General features: G+C 46.0%; 23 non-coding genes across 23 annotated transcripts; 10 read left to right on the top strand and 13 right to left on the bottom strand.

Moving 5' to 3' along the window:
• Nucleotides 1–800: 800 nt before the first annotated feature.
• Nucleotides 801–872, top strand: trnae-uuc (transfer RNA glutamic acid (anticodon UUC)). The gene has a single exon. It is a non-coding gene; the product is annotated as a tRNA-Glu (tRNA).
• Nucleotides 873–1214: 342 nt separating this feature from the next.
• Nucleotides 1215–1287, bottom strand: trnag-ccc (transfer RNA glycine (anticodon CCC)). Its single transcript has one exon. It is a non-coding gene; the product is annotated as a tRNA-Gly (tRNA).
• Nucleotides 1288–2436: 1149 nt separating this feature from the next.
• trnae-uuc (transfer RNA glutamic acid (anticodon UUC)) lies at nt 2437–2508 on the top strand. The gene has a single exon. It is a non-coding gene; the product is annotated as a tRNA-Glu (tRNA).
• Nucleotides 2509–3464: 956 nt separating this feature from the next.
• On the top strand, nt 3465–3536 carry trnae-uuc (transfer RNA glutamic acid (anticodon UUC)). The gene has a single exon. It is a non-coding gene; the product is annotated as a tRNA-Glu (tRNA).
• Nucleotides 3537–4851: 1315 nt separating this feature from the next.
• On the top strand, nt 4852–4923 carry trnae-uuc (transfer RNA glutamic acid (anticodon UUC)). Its single transcript has one exon. It is a non-coding gene; the product is annotated as a tRNA-Glu (tRNA).
• Nucleotides 4924–5407: 484 nt separating this feature from the next.
• Nucleotides 5408–5489, bottom strand: trnas-cga (transfer RNA serine (anticodon CGA)). The gene has a single exon. It is a non-coding gene; the product is annotated as a tRNA-Ser (tRNA).
• Nucleotides 5490–6164: 675 nt separating this feature from the next.
• trnas-cga (transfer RNA serine (anticodon CGA)) lies at nt 6165–6246 on the bottom strand. The gene has a single exon. It is a non-coding gene; the product is annotated as a tRNA-Ser (tRNA).
• A 1145-nt stretch (nt 6247–7391) lies between these two features.
• trnas-uga (transfer RNA serine (anticodon UGA)) lies at nt 7392–7473 on the bottom strand. Its single transcript has one exon. It is a non-coding gene; the product is annotated as a tRNA-Ser (tRNA).
• A 1712-nt stretch (nt 7474–9185) lies between these two features.
• trnas-uga (transfer RNA serine (anticodon UGA)) lies at nt 9186–9267 on the bottom strand. The gene has a single exon. It is a non-coding gene; the product is annotated as a tRNA-Ser (tRNA).
• Nucleotides 9268–9801: 534 nt separating this feature from the next.
• trnae-cuc (transfer RNA glutamic acid (anticodon CUC)) lies at nt 9802–9873 on the top strand. Its single transcript has one exon. It is a non-coding gene; the product is annotated as a tRNA-Glu (tRNA).
• Nucleotides 9874–10357: 484 nt separating this feature from the next.
• Nucleotides 10358–10439, bottom strand: trnas-cga (transfer RNA serine (anticodon CGA)). Its single transcript has one exon. It is a non-coding gene; the product is annotated as a tRNA-Ser (tRNA).
• A 119-nt stretch (nt 10440–10558) lies between these two features.
• Nucleotides 10559–10630, top strand: trnae-cuc (transfer RNA glutamic acid (anticodon CUC)). Its single transcript has one exon. It is a non-coding gene; the product is annotated as a tRNA-Glu (tRNA).
• Nucleotides 10631–11678: 1048 nt separating this feature from the next.
• On the bottom strand, nt 11679–11760 carry trnas-cga (transfer RNA serine (anticodon CGA)). The gene has a single exon. It is a non-coding gene; the product is annotated as a tRNA-Ser (tRNA).
• Nucleotides 11761–11879: 119 nt separating this feature from the next.
• trnae-cuc (transfer RNA glutamic acid (anticodon CUC)) lies at nt 11880–11951 on the top strand. The gene has a single exon. It is a non-coding gene; the product is annotated as a tRNA-Glu (tRNA).
• Nucleotides 11952–12907: 956 nt separating this feature from the next.
• On the bottom strand, nt 12908–12989 carry trnas-uga (transfer RNA serine (anticodon UGA)). Its single transcript has one exon. It is a non-coding gene; the product is annotated as a tRNA-Ser (tRNA).
• A 1554-nt stretch (nt 12990–14543) lies between these two features.
• On the bottom strand, nt 14544–14625 carry trnas-cga (transfer RNA serine (anticodon CGA)). Its single transcript has one exon. It is a non-coding gene; the product is annotated as a tRNA-Ser (tRNA).
• A 119-nt stretch (nt 14626–14744) lies between these two features.
• On the top strand, nt 14745–14816 carry trnae-cuc (transfer RNA glutamic acid (anticodon CUC)). Its single transcript has one exon. It is a non-coding gene; the product is annotated as a tRNA-Glu (tRNA).
• A 1097-nt stretch (nt 14817–15913) lies between these two features.
• On the bottom strand, nt 15914–15995 carry trnas-cga (transfer RNA serine (anticodon CGA)). The gene has a single exon. It is a non-coding gene; the product is annotated as a tRNA-Ser (tRNA).
• A 119-nt stretch (nt 15996–16114) lies between these two features.
• Nucleotides 16115–16186, top strand: trnae-cuc (transfer RNA glutamic acid (anticodon CUC)). Its single transcript has one exon. It is a non-coding gene; the product is annotated as a tRNA-Glu (tRNA).
• Nucleotides 16187–17142: 956 nt separating this feature from the next.
• On the bottom strand, nt 17143–17224 carry trnas-uga (transfer RNA serine (anticodon UGA)). Its single transcript has one exon. It is a non-coding gene; the product is annotated as a tRNA-Ser (tRNA).
• Nucleotides 17225–18777: 1553 nt separating this feature from the next.
• trnas-cga (transfer RNA serine (anticodon CGA)) lies at nt 18778–18859 on the bottom strand. Its single transcript has one exon. It is a non-coding gene; the product is annotated as a tRNA-Ser (tRNA).
• A 119-nt stretch (nt 18860–18978) lies between these two features.
• trnae-cuc (transfer RNA glutamic acid (anticodon CUC)) lies at nt 18979–19050 on the top strand. The gene has a single exon. It is a non-coding gene; the product is annotated as a tRNA-Glu (tRNA).
• Nucleotides 19051–20348: 1298 nt separating this feature from the next.
• On the bottom strand, nt 20349–20430 carry trnas-uga (transfer RNA serine (anticodon UGA)). Its single transcript has one exon. It is a non-coding gene; the product is annotated as a tRNA-Ser (tRNA).
• Nucleotides 20431–21000: the final 570 nt, after the last annotated feature.

Raw genomic sequence — 21000 nt, 5'->3', positions numbered from 1 at the left:
GGTTTTACATCCCTCCTCAGGGAACTCTCTTCTCTTGCTGCCTTCTGCTAATGACGTCGCAGGAGGGTCATTATAGATTGTGATGTTCACAAAAAAATCTCTTTGTTTTAAAGATCCGCCCTTCCTTTGCTCGCGCACCTGTTTAAGAACGATGTTCTCGTCAGGGAGAGTCGTGGAGAGCCTAAAGTTCCCCATCAGCATAGACATGACATTTTTTACCATTGTTCTACGACTCCAGTGTGTAAAAGTTGTATTCACTTTTGGTGTGTTATGTTGAGTAGGTCTATTGACATGCGTTTCTGTGACTGGAGGGTTGTATATTCTGCTAAACCGACGATGTCGGCCATTAGTTTATGCAAATTGAGTTATTGTCCAGGTAACTTACGATACGTAGTGTTAAACAAGAAAAGTACACAATCAGGAAACCGAGACGACGGCATCAACTTGTTCTTTGATTCGTTAAATATTCATGTGGATCTGCAAACCGACAGTGCTTTGATGTCAGCAGGATTGGACACGCTCCCGATCGACTCTCCTCCGGCTCTTGCTGAACACCATTCCGGCATATTTCCATAAGCTTCAGCTTTGCTTAAATTCTCCCTGTCCCGTCGTTGGAGTATTTTTGTCTCCGTCTCGTACGATGGGAGGTCATGAGCCACTAAGCTGAGTCTCCATGGACAGTGAGTGGCAGCTGTCTTTGGCCCAGGAATCTGTCTCTTTAAGGGTGATTTAGTTGTTTTAAGGGTAGTGTGATTTTTCCGTTTTCCAAGCTCTGGGACCCCGAACTGTTGACTCTCGACTCCCTGGTGGTCTAGTGGCTAGGATTCGGCGCTTTCACCGCCGTGGCCCGGGTTCGATTCCCGGTCAGGGAACTTTCTTTTGACGCTGCCTGAAACGGGTAAAGACCCAGGAACGCTTCTTTGCCTTTCTTCAAAGGATCACCTCCACAGCCAAATTCCCTGGTCCTATTTGCGCACAGAACGTGGATCAACGCTCTCATCAAATTAGAGTAACAGGCATTGTAGGCGAACCCGTATTTTCTGTGGATTGGCAGCAAAAGGCAAGCAGCCACATTCATTAGCACTACTTTGGGAGAGAGCACCACGCGTGCAGTTGCAGTTTCTGAGCCTTCGAGGCCACATTGGTAGGTGTTATGGGAAGGAAAGCTACATGATCCCAAGTAATTCCTCATACCAAAAGGCCCACCCACGCAATGCATTGGCCAGGAATCGAACCCGGGTCAACTGCTTGGGAAGCAGCTATGCTCAACCACTATACCACCAACGCGCAGAGGACACTCCTTGGTCTCAACATTTTCCACGATGTGTACATGGGGGAAGGGAAAGCGTAGTTAGGGGAGGTCCAAGAGATCACCAAGGTTTATGGACTTTCAAGAAACATATTGGTAGTTTCAGCCTAGGTGGCTTAAATGAGAACTGTGTGCGTCTGGAAAGAACAAGTACTGAAGGACGTCACAGTATGAATGTGAAAAGCCAAATTTGAGCCACGGTATAAAAATAATATTCACTTTTGTGACCTCTTGTGTAACAGGCAATGCCTTCCGGATCGTCTAGTGGCTAGGATTCGGCGCTCTCACACGCCGCGGCCCGGGTGTGGCGGCCCGGGTTTCGCGGCCCGGGTTTGACACCCCTCCTCAGGGAACTCTCTTCTCTTGCTGCCTTCTGCTAATGACGTCGCAGGAGGGTCATTTTAGATTGTGATGTTCACAAAAAAATCTCTTTGTTTTAAAGATCCACCCTTCTTTTGCTCGCGCACCTGTTTAAGAACGATGTTCTCGTCAGGGAGAGTGGTGGAGAGCCTAAAGTTCCCCATCAGCATAGACATGACATTTTTTACCATTGTTCTACGACTCCAGTGTGTAAAAGTTTTATTCACTTTTGGTGTGTTATGTTTAGTAGGTCTATTGACATGCGTTTCTGTGACTGGAGGGTTGTATTCTGCCAAACCGACGATGTCGGCCATTAGTTTATGCAAATTGAGTTATTGTCCAGGTAACTTACGATACGTAGTGTTAAACAAGAAAAGTACACAATCAGGAAACCGAGACGACGGCATCAACTTGTTCTTTGATTCGTTAAATATTCATGTGGATCTGCAAACCGACAGTGCTTTGATGTCAGCAGGATGGGACACGCTCCCGATCTACTCTCCTCCGGCTCTTGCTGAACACCATTCCGGCATATTTCCATAAGCTTCAGCTTTGCTTAAATTCTCCCTGTCCCGTCGTTGGAGTATTTTTGTCTCCGTCTCGCACGATGGGAGGTCATGAGCCATTAAGCTGAGTCTCCATGGACAGTGAGTGGCAGCTGTCTTTGGCCCAAGAATCTGTCTCTTTAAGGGTGATTTAGTTGTTTTAAGGGTAGTGTGATTTTTCCTTTATCCAAGCTCTGGGACCCTGAACTGTTGACTCTCGACTCCCTGGTGGTCTAGTGGCTAGGATTCGGCGCTTTCACCGCCGCGGCCCGGGTTCGATTCCCGGTCAGGGAACTTGCTTTTGACGCTGTCTGAAACGGGTAAAGACCAAGGAACGCTTCTTTGCCTTTTTTCAAAGGATCACCTCCACAGCCAAATTCCATGGTCCTATTTGTCTGGATCCGGATCGTCTAGTGGCTAGGATTCGGCGCTCTCACACGCCGCGGCCCGGGTTTGACACCCCTCTTCAGGGAACGCTCTTCTCTTGTTGCCTTCTGCTAATGACGTCGCAGGAGGGTCATTTTAGATTGTGATGTTCAAGAAAAAATCTCTTTGTTTTAAAGATCCGCCCTTCCTTTGCTCGCGCACCTGTTTAAGAACGATGTTCTCGTCAGGGAGAGTCGTGGAGAGCCTAAAGTTCCCCATCAGCATAGACATGACATTTTTTACCATTGTTCTACGACTCCAGTGTGTAAAAGTTGTATTCACTTTTGGTGTGTTATGTTGAGTAGGTCTATTGACATGCGTTTCTGTGACTGGAGGGTTGTATATTCTGCTAAACCGACGATGTCGGCCATTAGTTTATGCAAATTGAGTTATTGTCCAGGTAACTTACGATACGTAGTGTTAAACAAGAAAAGTACACAATCAGGAAACCGAGACGACGGCATCAACTTGTTCTTTGATTCGTTAAATATTCATGTGGATCTGCAAACCGACAGTGCTTTGATGTCAGCAGGATTGGACACGCTCCCGATCGACTCTCCTCCGGCTCTTGCTGAACACCATTGCGGCATATTTCCATAAGCTTCAGCTTTGCTTAAATTCTCCCTGTCCCGTCGTTGGAGTATTTTTGTCTCCGTCTCGCACGATGGGAGGTCATGAGCCATTAAGCTGAGTCTCCATGGACAGTGAGTGGCAGCTGTCTTTGGCCCAAGAATCTTTCTCTTTAAGGGTGATTTAGTTGTTTTAAGGGTAGTGTGATTTTTCCTTTTTGCAATCTCTGGGACCCTGAACTGTTGACTCTCGACTCCCTGGTGGTCTAGTGGCTAGGATTCGGCGCTTTCACCGCCGCGGCCCGGGTTCGATTCCCGGTCAGGGAACTTGCTTTTGACGCTGCCTGAAACGGGTAAAGACCAAGGAACGCTTCTTTGCCTTTTTTCAAAGGATCACCTCCACAGCCAAATTCCCTGGTCCTATTTGTTTTTCTAAACACATATTGGTAGTTTCAGCCTAGGTGGCTTAAATGAGAACTGTGTGCGTCTCGAAAGAACAAGGACTGAAGGACGTCACAGTATGAATGTGAAAAGCCAAATTTGAGCCACAGTATAAAAATAATATTCACTTTTGTGACCTCTTGTGTAACAGGCAATACCTTCCAGATCGTCTAGTGGCTAGGATTCGGCGCTTTCACCGCCGCGGCCCGGGTTCGATTCCCGGTCAGGGAACTTGCTTTTGACGCTGCCTGAAACGGGTAAAGACCCAGGAATGCTTCTTTGCCTTTTTTCAAAGGATCACCTCCACAGCCAAATTCCCTGGTCCTATTTGTCTGGATCCTGATCGTCTAGTGGCTAAGATCCGGCGCTCTCACACGCTGCGGCCCGGGTTTGGCGGCCCGGGTTTGACACCCCTCCTCAGGGAACGCTCTTCTCTTGCTGCCTTTTGCTAATGACGTCGCAGGAGGGTCATTTTAGATTGTGATGTTCACAAAAAAATCTCTTTGTTTTAAAGATCCGCCCTTCCTTTGCTCGCGCACCTGTTTAAGAACGATGTTCTCGTCAGGGAGAGTCGTGGAGAGCCTAAAGTTCCCCATCAGCATAGACATGACATTTTTTACCATTGTTCTACGACTCCAGTGTGTAAAAGTTGTATTCACTTTTGGTGTGTTATGTTGAGTAGGTCTATTGACATGCGTTTCTGTGACTGGAGGGTTGTATATTCTGCTAAACCGACGATGTCGGCCATTAGTTTATGCAAATTGAGTTATTGTCCAGGTAACTTACGATACGTAGTGTTAAACAAGAAAAGTACACAATCAGGAAACCGAGACGACGGCATCAACTTGTTCTTTGATTCGTTAAATATTCATGTGGATCTGCAAACCGACAGTGCTTTGATGTCAGCAGGATGGGACACGCTCCCGATCGACTCTCCTCCGGCTCTTGCTGAACACCATTCCGGCATATTTCCATAAGCTTCAGCTTTGCTTAAATTCTCCCTGTCCCGTCGTTGGAGTATTTTTGTCTCCGTCTCGCACGATGGGAGGTCATGAGCCACTAAGCTGAGTCTCCATGGACAGTGAGTGGCAGCTGTCTTTGGCCCAGGAATCTGTCTCTTTAAGGGTGATTTAGTTGTTTTAAGGGTAGTGTGATTTTTCCTTTTTCCAAGCTCTGGGACCCTGAACTGTTGACTCTCGACTCCCTGGTGGTCTAGTGGCTAGGATTTGGCGCTTTCACCGCCGCGGCCCGGGTTCGATTCCCGGTCAGGGAATTAGATCACATTGATGCTCTCCAATAACAATCTCCTGCAACTGTTTCCTTGTGCTTTTAGATCTCCATCACATCATTCCACACTTTGACACACTTCAGTTTGGCTGATAAGTACAAATTCTATATGAACTGAAGATGAATAAATACACCTCTCTCAATGTTGAAAGATGTATAGAAGGGGGCCCGCTTTTGTTGCTCCCCATCACATTTTAAAGAACAACGTACAGTTGCCAATGTAGCAGCTGGTATAAAAACGGAGGATCCCAACTTGCATACAGACCCGGCTGATGGATTGACAGTTTTGAGGGGTTTTGCTGTAATTCATTGACTAAACCTCCAAGTCATGGGAAATGATTTAGAAGGCCTACTTGGACAATGCATTGGCTAAGAATTCAGGAGCATTGGGAATGTCTGCATGCGTTATATCCCTGGAGAAACCCATTATCACTGGAACACTGGGAAGAAAGGGCCAAAAGGGAGGGATACGTAGCTGGCAGGATTCCAACATGCGCGGGGAAACCCCAATGGATTTCGAGTCCATCGCCTTGACCACTCGGCCACAACTACTCAAAGACTCAAGCCGGGCTGCTTTCCAATGCGAAATAACGAGGTGTAACGACCAAACTTGTGGGAGCCTGACTACTGGGTTATATTGTTTTCATTCTCGTTGTTTCTTCTCTTGACTCTCCCTGATGGTCTAGTGGCTAGGATTCGGCGCTCTCACCGCCGCGGCCAGGGTTCGATTCTCGGTCAGGGAATTAGATCACATTGATGCTCTCCAATAACAATCTCCTGCAACTGTTTCCTTGTGCTTTTAGATCTCCATCACATCATTCCACACTTTGACACATTTCAGTTGGGCTGATAAGTACAAATTCTATATGAACTGAAGATGAATAAATACACCTCTCTCAATGTTGAAAGATGTATAGAAGGGGGCCCGCTTTTGTTGCTCCCCATCACATTTTAAAGAACAACGTACAGTTGCCAATGTAGCAGCTGGTATAAAAACGGAGGATCCCAACTTGCATACAGACCCGGCTGATGGATTGACAGTTTTGAGGGGTTTTGCTGTAATTCATTGTCTAAACTTCCAAGTCATGGGAAATGATTTAGAAGGCCTACTTGGACAATGCATTGGCTAGGAATTCAGGAGCGTTGGGAATGTCTGCATGCGTTATCTCCCTGGAGAAACCCATTATCACTGGAACACTGGGAAGAAAGGGCCAAAAGGGAGGGATACGTAGCTGGCAGGATTCAAACCTGCGCGGGGAAACCCCAATGGATTTCGAGTCCATCGCCTTGACCACTCGGCCACAACTACTCAAAGACTCAAGCCGGGCTGCTTCCAATGCGAACTAACGAGGTGTAACGACCAAACTTGTGGGAGCCTGACTACTGGGTTATATTGTTTTCATTCTCGTTCTTTCTCCTCTTGACTCTCCCTGATGGTCTAGTGGCTAGGATTCGGCGCTCTCACCGCCGCGGCCAGGATTCGATTCCCGGTCAGGGAAGTTGCTCATTTTGATGCTCTCCAAAAACAATCTCCTGCAACTGTTTCCTCGTTCTTTTAGATTTCCTTGACATCATTCCTCACTTTGACACGCTTCAGTTGGGCTGATGAGTACAAATTCTATATGTGCTGAACATGAATAAATACACCTCTCTCCATTTTGAAACATGTGTGGAAGGGGGGCCACTTTTGTTGCTCTGTAATTCACTGGCTAAACCTCCAAGTCATGGGAAATGATTTAGACGGCCTACTTGGACAATGCATTGCCTAGGAATCCCACAGAGGGGTCGTGGGCTATGCAAGCAGCTCTGCACCCATATATACCCCCGACACTTTGAAGCTACGTCTTCAAATGTCAGCTCCTTCCAGAGACATTACTGCATTTACCGGCGTCCTCGTGGCTTGGAGTGTTTACATTTCTCCCACATCTGAATCCACAAAGCCATATTGTTATTGTTCATCCCCAAACTCTGCCATTTGACCCCATACTTTCAGACCATGCGCTACGTGAATGCCTGTGTGTAACACCTCCCCTTAGGAAGCAAATCCCACCTTCCACTTGAACAATGGGAAAAAAGGGTCAAAGTTAAGGCTTACGTAGTAACAGGATGTGAACCTGCGCTGGTGAACTCTTGGCCTCTAGAAAGCACGCGCCAATTTTTTACATGGCATCAGTCAAAAGAGACTGCGACATAAGGAGCAGGTCAACCGCTCGTTTGGATCACAACAGGAGCCAAAATTGTCATCAATCTATATTTACTTAGCTGTTGCACAGAAAACTCAAATAATACGAGATCAATAGTCACAGGCCTTGCTGCTAAAGTCCATCAGGAACATTATTTGTTTTTGCCGCTTAATTCAGCTCAGGTGCGTTGGAAATATCTGCACGTGTTATCTCCCTGGAGAAACCCATTATCACTGGAACACTGGGAAGAAAGGGCCAAAAGGGAGGCGTACGTAGCTGACAGGATTCGAACCTGCGCGGGGAAACCCCAATGGATTTCAAGTCCATCGCCTTGACCACTCGGCCACAACTACTCAAAGATTTGAGATGGGTTGCTTTCCTGGGATGACTGAACTTTGACAGCGCAAATCACACATCGGCCACAATGTCAGGGAGCGTCAAGGAAGCTCCACATTAGAAATCTTGACCTAAACAGAGGGTAGACTTATTTAGAGAACATGGGTCGAAACAAAAGGAGCTGTCAACCATTTTTTTTTCATTTACAGGAGGCGCAATAATTATTAGGAATTATTACTAAAGTTGCTGTTGCAGTGAAAATGGAATTCAAATGAGATAACGGACTTGTTTTATAGAGAGGCCAATGAATTTGACAACAATATTTAACCTTTCAAAAGTGCAATCGTTGTATTATACATTTTGTGAATACCAAAGTTGGACCTGAGACCCCCTATACTGTAGCGGCTAGGTGTCTCGCTCAGGGAATGCTGACCGGCAGCAAGCCTCTGCTGCTTTCAAATGCGAAATAACGAGGTGTAACGACCAAATTTGTGGGAGCCTGACTACTGGGTTATATAGTTTTCATTCTCGTTCTTTCTCCTCTTGACTCTCCCTGATGGTCTAGTGGCTAGGATTCGGCGCTCTCACCGCCGCGGCCAGGATTCGATTCCCGGTCAGGGAAGTTGCTCATTTTTTATGCTCTCCAATAACAATCTCCTGCAACTGTTTCCTCGTTCTTTTAGATTTCCTTGACATCATTCCTCACTTTGACACGCTTCAGTTGGGCTGATGAGTACAAATTCTATATGTGCTGAACATGAATAAATACACCTTTCTCCATTTTGAAACATGTGTGGAAGGGGGGCCACTTTTGTTGCTCTGTAATTCACTGGCTAAACCTCCAAGTCATGGGAAATGATTTAGACGGCCTACTTGGACAATGCATTGCCTAGGAATCTTACAGAGGGGTCGTGGGCTATGCAAGCAGCTCTGCACCCATATATACCCCAGACACTTTGAAGCTACGTCTTCAAATGTCAGCTCCTTCCAGAGACATTACTGCATTTACCGGCGTCCTCGTGGCTTGGAGTGTTTACATTTCTCCCACATCTGAATCCACAAAGCCATATTGTTATTGTTCATCCCCAAACTCTGCCATTTGACCCCATACTTTCAGACCATGCGCTACGTGAATGCCTGTGTGTAACACCTCCCCTTAGGAAGCAAATCCCACCTTCCACTTGAACAATGGGAAAAAAGGGTCAAACTTAAGGCTTACGTAGTAACAGGATGTGAACCTGCGCTGGTAATCTCCAGTGCACGTCGAGTCTATGGGGTTGAGCACGGGGACCAAACTGCATCCAACGGGAACATAGGATGCTGTCCCGGAACAGTTGGACGTTGACATATGAAGCCTCTAAGCGGGGATGACGTCAAGCACCGTCAAAGACAGTCCACATGTGAACTCTTGGCCGAAAGAATGCGCCAAGTTTTTTACATGGCATCAGTCAAAAGAGACTGCGACATAAGGAGCAGGTCAACCGCTCGTTTGGATCACAACAGGAGCCAAAATTGTCATCAATCTATATTTACTTAGCTGTTGCACAGAAAACTCAAATAATACGAGATCAATAGTCACAGACCTTGCTGCTAAAGTCCATCAGGAACATTATTTGTTTTTGCCGCTTAATTCAGCTCAGGTGCGTTGGAAATGTCTGCACGTGTTATCTCCTTGGAGAAACCCATTATCACTGGAACACTGGGAAGAAAGGGCCAAAAGGGAGGCGTACGTAGCTGACAGGATTCGAACCTGCGCGGGGAAACCCCAATGGATTTCAAGTCCATCGCCTTGACCACTCGGCCACAACTACTCAAAGATTGGAGGTGGGCTGCTTTCCTGGGATGACTGAACTTTGACAGCGTAAATCACACATCGGCCACAATGTCAGGGAGCGTCAAGGAAGCTCCACATTAGAAATCTTGACCTAAACAGAGGGTAGACTTATTTACAGAACATGGGTCGAAACAAAAGGAGCTGTCAACCATTTTTTTTTTCATTTACAGGAGGCGCAATAATTATTAGGAATTATTACTAAAGTTGCTGTTGCACTGAAAATGGAATTCAAATGAGATAACAGACTTGTTTTATAGAAAGGCCAATGAATTTGACAACAATATTTAACCTTTCAAAAGTGCAATCGTTGTATTATACATTTTGTGAATACCAAAGTTGGACCTGAGACCCCCTATACTGTAGCGGCTAGGAGTCTCGCTCAGGGAATGGTGACCGGCAGCAAGCCTCTGCTGCTTTCCAATGCGAAATAACGAGGTGTAACGACCAAATTTGTGGGAGCCTGACTACTGGGTTATATAGTTTTCATTCTCGCTCCTTCCCGTCTTGACTCTCCCTGATGGTCTAGTGGCTAGGATTCGGCGCTCTCACCGCCGCGGCCCGGGTTCGATTCCCGGTCAGGGAATTAGATCACATTGATGCTCTCCAATAACAATCTCCTGCAACTGTTTCCTTGTGCTTTTAGATCTCCATCACATCATTCCACACTTTGACACACTTCAGATGGGCTGATAAGTACAAATTCTATATGAACTGAAGATGAATAAATACACCTCTCTCAATGTTGAAAGATGTATAGAAGGGGGCCTGCTTTTGTTGCTCCCCATCACATTTTAAAGAACAACGTACAGTTGCCAATGTAGCAGCTGGTATAAAAACGGAGGATCCCAACTTGCATACAGACACGGCTGATGGATTGACAGTTTTGAGGGGTTTTGCTGTAATTCATTGACTAAACCTCCAAGTCATGGGAAATGATTTAGAAGGCCTACTTGGACAATGCATTGGCTAGGAATTCAGGAGCGTTGGGAATGTCTGCATGCGTTATCTCCCTGGAGAAACCCATTATCACTGGAACACTGGGAAGAAAAGGCCAAAAGGGAGGGATACGTAGCTGGCAGGATTCGAACCTGCGCGGGGAAACCCCAATGGATTTCGAGTCCATCGCCTTGACCACTCGGCCACAACTACTCAAAGACCCAAGCCGGGCTGCTTTCCAATGCGAACTAACGAGGTGTAACGACCAAATTTGTGGGAGCCTGACTACTGGGTTATATTGTTTTCATTCTCGTTCTTTCTCCTCTTGACTCTCCCTGATGGTCTAGTGGCTAGGATTCGGCGCTCTCACCGCCGCGGCCCGGGTTCGATTCCCGGTCAGGGAATTTGCTCATTTTGATGCCCTCCAATAACAATCTCCTGCAACTGTTTCCTCGTTCTTTTAGATTTCCTTGACATCATTCCTCACTTTGACACGCTTCAGTTGGGCTGATGAGTACAAATTCTATATGTGCTGAACATGAATAAATACACCTCTCTCCATTTTGAAACATGTGTGGAAGGGGGGCCACTTTTGTTGCTCTGTAATTCACTGGCTAAACCCCCAAGTCATGGGAAATGATTTAGACGGCCTACAAGCAGCTCTGCACCCATATATACCCCCGACACTTTGAAGGTACGTCTTCAAATGTCAGCTCCTTCCAGAGACATTACTGCATTTACCGGCGTCCTCGTGGCTTGGAGTGTTTACATTTCTCCCACATCTGAATCCACAAAGCCATATTGTTATTGTTCATCCCCAAACTCTGCCATTTGACCCCATACTTTCAGACCATGCGCTACGTGAATGCCTGTGTGTAACACCTCCCCTTAGGAAGCAAATCCCACCTTCCACTTGAACAATGGGAAAAAAGGGTCAAAGTTAAGGCTTACGTAGTAACAGGATGTGAACCTGCGCTGGTAATCTCCAGTGCACGTCGAGTCTATGGGGTTGAGCACGGGGACCAAACTGCATCCAACGGGAACATAGGATGCTGTCCCGGAACAGTTGGACGTTGACATATGAAGCCTCTAAGTGGGGATGACGTCAAGCACCGTCAAAGACAGTCCACATGTGAACTCTTGGCCGAAAGAATGCGCCAAGTTTTTTACATGGCATCAGTCAAAAGAGACTGCGACATAAGGAGCAGGTCAACCGCTCGTTTGGATCACAACAGGAGCCAAAATTGTCATCAATCTATATTTACTTAGCTGTTGCACAGAAAACTCAAATAATACGAGATCAATAGTCACAGGCCTTGCTGCTAAAGTCCATCAGGAACATTATTTGTTTTTGCCGCTTAATTCAGCTCAGGTGCGTTGGAAATGTTTGCACGTGTTATCTCCCTGGAGAAACCCATTATCACTGGAACACTGGGAAGAAAGGGAGGCATACGTAGCTGACAGGATTCGAACCTGCGCAGGGAAACCCCAATGGATTTCGAGTCCATCGCCTTGACCACTCGGCCACAACTACTCAAAGACTCAAGCCGAGCTGCTTTCCAATGCGAAATAACGAGGTGTAACGACCAAACTTGTGGGAGCCTGACTACTGGGTTATATTGTTTTCATTCTCGTTCTTTCTTCTCTTGACTCTCCCTGATGGTCTAGTGGCTAGGATTCGGCGCTCTCACCGCCGCGGCCCGGGTTCGATTCCCGGTCAGGGAATTTGCTCATTTTGATGCTCTCCAATAACAATCTGCTGCAACTGTTTCCTCGTTCTTTTAGATTTCCTTGACATCATTCCTCACTTTGACACGCTTCAGTTGGGCTGATGAGTACAAATTCTATATGTGCTGAACATGAATAAATACACCTCTCTCCATTTTGAAACATGTGTGGAAGGGGGGCCACTTTTGTTGCTCTGTAATTCACTGGCTAAACCTCCAAGTCATGGGAAATGATTTAGACGGCGTACTTGGACAATGCATTGCCTAGGAATCCCACAGAGGGGTCGTGGGCTATGCAAGCAGCTCTGCACCCATATATACCCCCGACACTTTGAAGCTACGTCTTCAAATTTCAGCTCCTTCCAGAGACATTACTGCATATACCGGCGTCCTCGTGGCTTGGAGTGTTTACATTTCTCCCTCATCTGAATCCACAAAGCCATATTGTTATTGTTCATCCCCAAACTCTGCCATTTGACCCCATACTTTCAGACCATGCGCTAGGTGAATGCCTGTGTGTAACACCTCCCCTTAGGAAGCAAATCCCACCTTCCACTTGAACAATGGGAAAAAAGGGTCAAAGTTAAGGCTTACGTAGTAACAGGATGTGAACCTGCGCTGGCTAACTCTTGGCCTCTAGAAAGCACGCGCCAAGTTTTTTACATGGCATCAGTCAAAAGAGACTGCGACATAAGGAGCAGGTCAACCGCTCGTTTGGATCACAACAGGAGCCAAAATTGTCATCAATCTATATTTACTTAGCTGTTGCACAGAAAACTCAAATAATACGAGATCAATAGTCACAGGCCTTGCTGCTAAAGTCCATCAGGAACATTATTTGTTTTTGCCGCTTAATTCAGCTCAGGTGCGTTGGAAATGTCTGCACGTGTTATCTCCCTGGAGAAACCCATTATCACTGGAACACTGGGAAGAAAGGGCCAAAAGGGAGGCGTACGTAGCTGACAGGATTCTAGCCTGCGCGGGGAAACCCCAATGGATTTCAAGTCCATCGCCTTGACCACTCGGTCACAACTACTCAAAGATTGGAGGTGGGCTGCTTTTCTGGGATGACTGAACTTTGACAGCGTAAATCACACATCGGCCACAATGTCAGGGAGCGTCAAGGAAGCTCCACATTAGAAATCTTGACCTAAACAGAGGGTAGACTTATTTACAGAACATGGGTCGAAACAAAAGGAGCTGTCAACCATTTTTTTTTCATTTACAGGAGGCGCAATAATTATTAGGAATTATTACTAAAGTTGCTGTTGCACTGAAAATGGAATTCAAATGAGATAACGGACTTGTTTTATAGAGAGGCCAATGAATTTGACAACAATATTTAACCTTTCAAAAGTGCAATCGTTGTATTATACATTTTGTGAATACCAAAATTGGACCTGAGACCCCCTATACTGTAGCGGCTAGGAGTCTCGCTCAGGGAATGCTGACCGTGGGCTATGCAAGCAGCTCTGCACCCATATATACCCCCGACACTTTGAAGCTACGTCTTCAAATGTCAGCTCCTTCCAGAGACATTACTGCATTTACCGGCGTCCTCGTGGCTTGGAGTGTTTACATTTCTCCCACAATCTGAATCCACAAAGCCATATTGTTATTGTTCATCCCCAAACTCTGCCATTTGACCCCATACTTTCAGACCATGCGCTACGTGAATGCCTGTGTGTAACACCTCCCCTTAGGAAGCAAATCCCACCTTCCACTTGAACAATGGGAAAAAAGGGTCAAAGTTAAGGCTTACGTAGTAACAGGATGTGAACCTGCGCCAGTGTTCCAGTGATAATGGGTTTCTCCAGGGAGATAACACGTGCAGACATTTCCAACGCACCTGAGCTGAATTAAGCGGCAAAAACAAATAATGTTCCAGATGGACTTTAGCAGCAAGGCCTGTGACTATTGATCTCGTATTATTTGAGTTTTCTGTGCAACAGCTAAGTAAATATAGATTGATGACAATTTTGGCTCCTGTTGTGATCCAAACGAGCGTTTGGATCACAACAATCCCCATCACATTTTAAAGAACAACGTACAGTTGCCAATGTAGCAGCTGGTATAAAAACGGAGGATCCCAACTTGCATACAGACCCGGCTGATGGATTGACAGTTTTGAGGGGTTTTGCTGCAACTGTTTCCTTGTGCTTTTAGATCTCCATCACATCATTCCACACTTTGACACATTTCAGTTGGGCTGATAAGTACAAATTCTATATGAACTGAAGATGAATAAATACACCTCTCTCAATGTTGAAAGATGTATAGAAGGGGGCCCGCTTTTGTTGCTCCCCATCACATTTTAAAGAACAACGTACAGTTGCCAATGTAGCAGCTGGTATAAAAACGGAGGATCCCAACTTGCATACAGACCCGGCTGATGGATTGACAGTTTTGAGGGGTTTTGCTGTAATTCATTGACTAAACCTCCAAGTCATGGGAAATGATTTAGAAGGCCTACTTGGACAATGCATTGGCTAGGAATTCAGGAGCGTTGGGAATGTCTGCATGCGTTATCTCCCTGGAGAAACCCATTATCACTGGAACACTGGGAAGAAAGGGCCAAAAGGGAGGGATACGTAGCTGGCAGGATTCCAACCTGCACGGGGAAACCCCAATGGATTTCGAGTCCATCGCCTTGACCACTCGGCCACAACTACTCAAAGACTCAAGCCGGGCTGCTTTCCAATTCGAAATAACGAGGTGTAACGACCAAACTTGTGGGAGCCTGACTACTGGGTTATATTGTTTTCATTCTCGTTATTTCTCCTCTTGACTCTCCCTGATGGTCTAGTGGCTAGGATTCGGCGCTCTCACCGCCGCGGCCCGGGTTCGATTCCCGGTCAGGGAATTCGCTCATTTTGATGCCCTCCAATAACAATCTCCTGCAACTGTTTCCTCGTTCTTTTAGATTTCCTTGACATCATTCCTCACTTTGACACGCTTCAGTTGGGCTGATGAGTACAAATTCTATATGTACTGAACATGAATAAATTCACCTCTCTCAATTTTGAAACATGTGTGGAAGGGGGGCCACTTTTGTTGCTCTGTAATTCACTGGCTAAACCTCCAAGTCATGGGAAATGATTTAGACGGCCTACTTGGACAATGCATTGCCTAGGAATCCCACAGAGGGGTCGTGGGCTATGCAAGCAGCTCTGCACCCATATATACCCCCGACACTTTGAAGCTACGTCTTCAAATGTCAGCTCCTTCCAGAGACATTACTGCATTTACCGGCGTCCTCGTGGCTTGGAGTGTTTACATTTCTCCCACATCTGAATCCACAAAGCCATATTGTTATTGTTCATCCCCAAACTCTGCCATTTGACCCCATACTTTCAGACCATGCGCTACGTGAATGCCTGTGTGTAACACCTCCCCTTAGGAAGCAAATCCCACCTTCCACTTGAACAATGGGAAAAAAGGGTCAAAGTTAAGGCTTACGTAGTAACAGGATGTGAACCTGCGCTGGTAATCTCCAGTGCACGTCGAGTCTATGGGGTTGAGCACGGGGACCAAACTGCATCCAACGGGAACATAGGATGCTGTCCCGGAACAGTTGGACGTTGACATATGAAGCCTCTAAGCGGGGATGACGTCAAGCACCATCAAAGACAGTCCACATGTGAACTCTTGGCCGAAAGAATGCGCCAAGTTTTTTACATGGCATCAGTCAAAAGAGACTGCGACATAAGGAGCAGGTCAACCGCTCGTTTGGATCACAACAGGAGCCAAAATTGTCATCAATCTATATTTACTTAGCTGTTGCACAGAAAACTCAAATAATACGAGATCAATAGTCACAGACCTTGCTGCTAAAGTCCATCAGGAACATTATTTGTTTTTGCCGCTTAATTCAGCTCAGGTGCGTTGGAAATGTTTGCACGTGTTATCTCCCTGGAGAAACCCATTATCACTGGAACACTGGGAAGAAAGGGAGGCATACGTAGCTGACAGGATTCGAACCTGCGCAGGGAAACCCCAATGGATTTCGAGTCCATCGCCTTGACCACTCGGCCACAACTACTCAAAGACTCAAGCCGGGCTGCTTTCCAATGCGAAATAACGAGGTGTAACGACCAAACTTGTGGGAGCCTGACTACTGGGTTATATTGTTTTCATTCTCGTTCTTTCTTCTCTTGACTCTCCCTGATGGTCTAGTGGCTAGGATTCGGCGCTCTCACCGCCGCGGCCCGGGTTCGATTCCCGGTCAGGGAATTTGCTCATTTTGATGCTCTCCAATAACAATCTGCTGCAACTGTTTCCTCGTTCTTTTAGATTTCCTTGACATCATTCCTCACTTTGACACGCTTCAGTTGGGCTGATGAGTACAAATTCTATATGTGCTGAACATGAATAAATACACATCTCTCCATTTTGAAACATGTGTGGAAGGGGGGCCACTTTTGTTGCTCTGTAATTCACTGGCTAAACCTCCAAGTCATGGGAAATGATTTAGACGGCGTACTTGGACAATGCATTGCCTAGGAATCCCACAGAGGGGTCGTGGGCTATGCAAGCAGCTCTGCACCCATATATACCCCCGACACTTTGAAGCTACGTCTTCAAATGTCAGCTCCTTCCAGAGACATTACTGCATATACCGGCGTCCTCGTGGCTTGGAGTGTTTACATTTCTCCCACATCTGAATCCACAAAGCCATATTGTTATTGTTCATCCCCAAACTCTGCCATTTGACCCCATACTTTCAGACCATGCGCTAGGTGAATGCCTGTGTGTAACACCTCCCCTTAGGAAGCAAATCCCACCTTCCACTTGAACAATGGGAAAAAAGGGTCAAAGTTAAGGCTTACGTAGTAACAGGATGTGAACCTGCGCTGGTGAACTCTTGGCCTCTAGAAAGCACGCGCCAAGTTTTTTACATGGCATCAGTCAAAAGAGACTGCGACATAAGGAGCAGGTGAACCGCTCGTTTGGATCACAACAGGAGCCAAAATTGTCATCAATCTATATTTACTTAGCTGTTGCACAGAAAACTCAAATAATACGAGATCAATAGTCACAGGCCTTGCTGCTAAAGTCCATCAGGAACATTATTTGTTTTTGCCGCTTAATTCAGCTCAGGTGCGTTGGAAATGTCTGCACGTGTTATCTCCCTGGAGAAACCCATTATCACTGGAACACTGGGAAGAAAGGGCCAAAAGGGAGGCGTACGTAGCTGACAGGATTCTAGCCTGCGCGGGGAAACCCCAATGGATTTCAAGTCCATCGCCTTGACCACTCGGTCACAACTACTCAAAGATTGGAGGTGGGCTGCTTTCCTGGGATGACTGAACTTTGACAGCGTAAATCACACATCGGCCACAATGTCAGGGAGCGTCTAGGAAGCTCCACATTAGAAATCTTGACCTAAACAGAGGGTAGACTTATTTACAGAACATGGGTCGAAACAAAAGGAGCTGTCAACCATTTTTTTTTCATTTACAGGAGGCGCAATAATTATTAGGAATTATTACTAAAGTTGCTGTTGCACTGAAAATGGAATTCAAATGAGATAACGGACTTGTTTTATAGAGAGGCCAATGAATTTGACAACAATATTTAACCTTTCAAAAGTGCAATCGTTGTATTATACATTTTGTGAATACCAAAGTTGGACCTGAGACCCCCTATACTGTAGCGGCTAGGAGTCTCGCTCAGGGAATGCTGACCGTGGGCTATGCAAGCAGCTCTGCATCCATATATACCCCCGACACTTTGAAGCTACGTCTTCAAATGTCAGCTCCTTCCAGAGACATTACTGCATTTACCGGCGTCCTCGTGGCTTGGAGTGTTTACATTTCTCCCACATCTGAATCCACAAAGCCATATTGTTATTGTTCATCCCCAAACTCTGCCATTTGACCCCATACTTTCAGACCATGCGCTACGTGAATGCCTGTGTGTAACACCTCCCCTTAGGAAGCAAATCCCACCTTCCACTTGAACAATGGGAAAAAAGGGTCAAAGTTAAGGCTTACGTAGTAACAGGATGTGAACCTGCGCCAGTGTTCCAGTGATAATGGGTTTCTCCAGGGAGATAACACGTGCAGACATTTCCAACGCACCTGAGCTGAATTAAGCGGCAAAAACAAATAATGTTCCAGATGGACTTTAGCAGCAAGGCCTGTGACTATTGATCTCGTATTATTTGAGTTTTCTGTGGAACAGCTAAGTAATTATAGATTGATGACAATTTTGGCTCCTGTTGTGATCCAAACGAGCGTTTGGATCACAACAATCCCCATCACATTTTAAAGAACAACGTACAGTTGCCAATGTAGCAGCTGGTATAAAAACGGGGGATCCCAACTTGCATACAGACCCGGCTGATGGATTGACAGTTTTGAGGGGTTTTGCTGCAACTGTTTCCTTGTGCTTTTAGATCTCCATCACATCATTCCACACTTTGACACATTTCAGTTGGGCTGATAAGTACAAATTCTATATGAACTGAAGATGAATAAATACACCTCTCTCAATGTTGAAAGATGTATAGAAGGGGGCCCGCTTTTGTTGCTCCCCATCACATTTTAAAGAACAACGTACAGTTGCCAATGTAGCAGCTGGTATAAAAACGGAGGATCCCAACTTGCATACAGACCCGGCTGATGGATTGACAGTTTTGAGGGGTTTTGCTGTAATTCATTGACTAAACCTCCAAGTCATGGGAAATGATTTAGAAGGCCTACTTGGACAATGCATTGGCTAGGAATTCAGGAGCGTTGGGAATGTCTGCATGCGTTATCTCCCTGGAGAAACCCATTATCACTGGAACACTGGGAAGAAAGGGCCAAAAGGGAGGGATACGTAGCTGGCAGGATTCCAACCTGCACGGGGAAACCCCAATGGATTTCGAGTCCATCGCCTTGACCACTCGGCCACAACTACTCAAAGACTCAAGCCGGGCTGCTTTCCAATGCGAAATAACGAGGTGTAACGACCAAACTTGTGGGAGCCTGACTACTGGGTTATATTGTTTTCATTCTCGTTCTTTCTCCTCTTGACTCTCCCTGATGGTCTAGTGGCTAGGATTCGGCGCTCTCACCGCCGTGGCCCGGGTTCGATTCCCGGTCAGGGAATTCGCTCATTTTGATGCCCTCCAATAACAATCTCCTGCAACTGTTTCCTCGTTCTTTTAGATTTCCTTGACATCATTCCTCACTTTGACACGCTTCAGTTGGGCTGATGAGTACAAATTCTATATGTACTGAACATGAATAAATTCACCTAGGAAGCTCCACATTAGAAATCTTGACCTAAACAGAGGGTAGACTTATTTACAGAACATGGGTCGAAACAAAAGGAGCTGTCAACCATTTTTTTTTCATTTACAGGAGGCGCAATAATTATTAGGAATTATTACTAAAGTTGCTGTTGCACTGAAAATGGAATTCAAATGAGATAACGGACTTGTTTTATAGAGAGGCCAATGAATTTGACAACAATATTTAACCTTTCAAAAGTGCAATGGTTGTATTATACATTTTGTGAATACCAAAGTTGGACCTGAGACCCCCTATACTGTAGCGGCTAGGAGTCTCGCTCAGGGAATGCTGACCGTGGGCTATGCAAGCAGCTCTGCACCCATATATACCCCCGACACTTTGAAGCTACGTCTTCAAATGTCAGCTCCTTCCAGAGACATTACTGCATTTACCGGCGTCCTCGTGGCTTGGAGTGTTTACATTTCTCCCACATCTGAATCCACAAAGCCATATTGTTATTGTTCATCCCCAAACTCTGCCATTTGACCCCATACTTTCAGACCATGCGCTACGTGAATGCCTGTGTGTAACACCTCCCCTTAGGAAGCAAATCCCACCTTCCACTTGAACAATGGGAAAAAAGGGTCAAAGTTAAGGCTTACGTAGTAACAGGATGTGAACCTGCGCTGGTAATCTCCAGTGCACGTCGAGTCTATGGGGTTGAGCACGGGGACCAAACTGCATCCAACGGGAACATAGGATGCTGTCCCGGAACAGTTGGACGTTGACATATGAAGCCTCTAAGCGGGGATGACGTCAAGCACCGTCAAAGACAGTCCACATGTGAACTCTTGGCCGAAAGAATGCGCCAAGTTTTTTACATGGCATCAGTCAAAAGAGACTGCGACATAAGGAGCAGGTCAACCGCTCGTTTGGATCACAACAGGAGCCAAAATTGTCATCAATCTATATTTACTTAGCTGTTGCACAGAAAACTCAAATAATACGAGATCAATAGTCACAGACCTTGCTGCTAAAGTCCATCAGGAACATTATTTGTTTTTGCCGCTTAATTCAGCTCAGGTGCGTTGGAAATGTCTGCACGTGTTATCTCCCTGGAGAAACCCATTATCACTGGAACACTGGGAAGAAAGGGCCAAAAGGGAGGCGTACGTAGCTGACAGGATTCGAACCTGCGCGGGGAAACCCCAATGGATTTCAAGTCCATCGCCTTGACCACTCGGCCACAACTACTCAAAGATTGGAGGTGGGCTGCTTTCCTGGGATGACTGAACTTTGACAGCGTAAATCACACATCGGCCACAATGTCAGGGAGCGTCAAGGAAGCTCCACATTAGTGATTTGTTTTAAAGATCCGCCCTTCCTTTGCTCGCGCACCTGTTTAAGAACGATGTTCTCGTCAGGGGGAGTCGTGGAGAGCCTAAAGTTCCCCATCAGCATAGACATGACATTTTTTACCATTGTTCTACGACTCCAGTGTGTAAAAGTTTTATTCACTTTTGGCGTGTTATGTTGAGTAGGTCTATTGACATGCGTTTCTGTGACTGGAGGGTTGTATTCTGCCAAACCGACGATGTCGGCCATTAGTTTATGCAAATTGAGTTATTGTCCAGGTAACTTACGATACGTAGTGTTAAACAAGAAAAGTACTCAATCAGGAAACAGAGACGACGCCATCAACTTGTTCTTTGATTCGTTAAATATTCATGTGGATCTGCAAACCGACAGTGCTTTGATGTCAGCAGGATGGGACACGCTCCCGATCGACTCTCCTCCGGCTCTTGCTGAACACCATTCCGGCAT

Source organism: Channa argus, unplaced genomic scaffold, assembly GCF_033026475.1.
Source record: "Channa argus isolate prfri unplaced genomic scaffold, Channa argus male v1.0 Contig211, whole genome shotgun sequence".
In the NCBI taxonomy this organism is placed as follows: domain Eukaryota; kingdom Metazoa; phylum Chordata; class Actinopteri; order Anabantiformes; family Channidae; genus Channa; species Channa argus.
The sequence above is the reverse complement of the archived record's forward strand: the minus strand, read 5'-3'. Positions and strand labels throughout refer to the sequence as shown.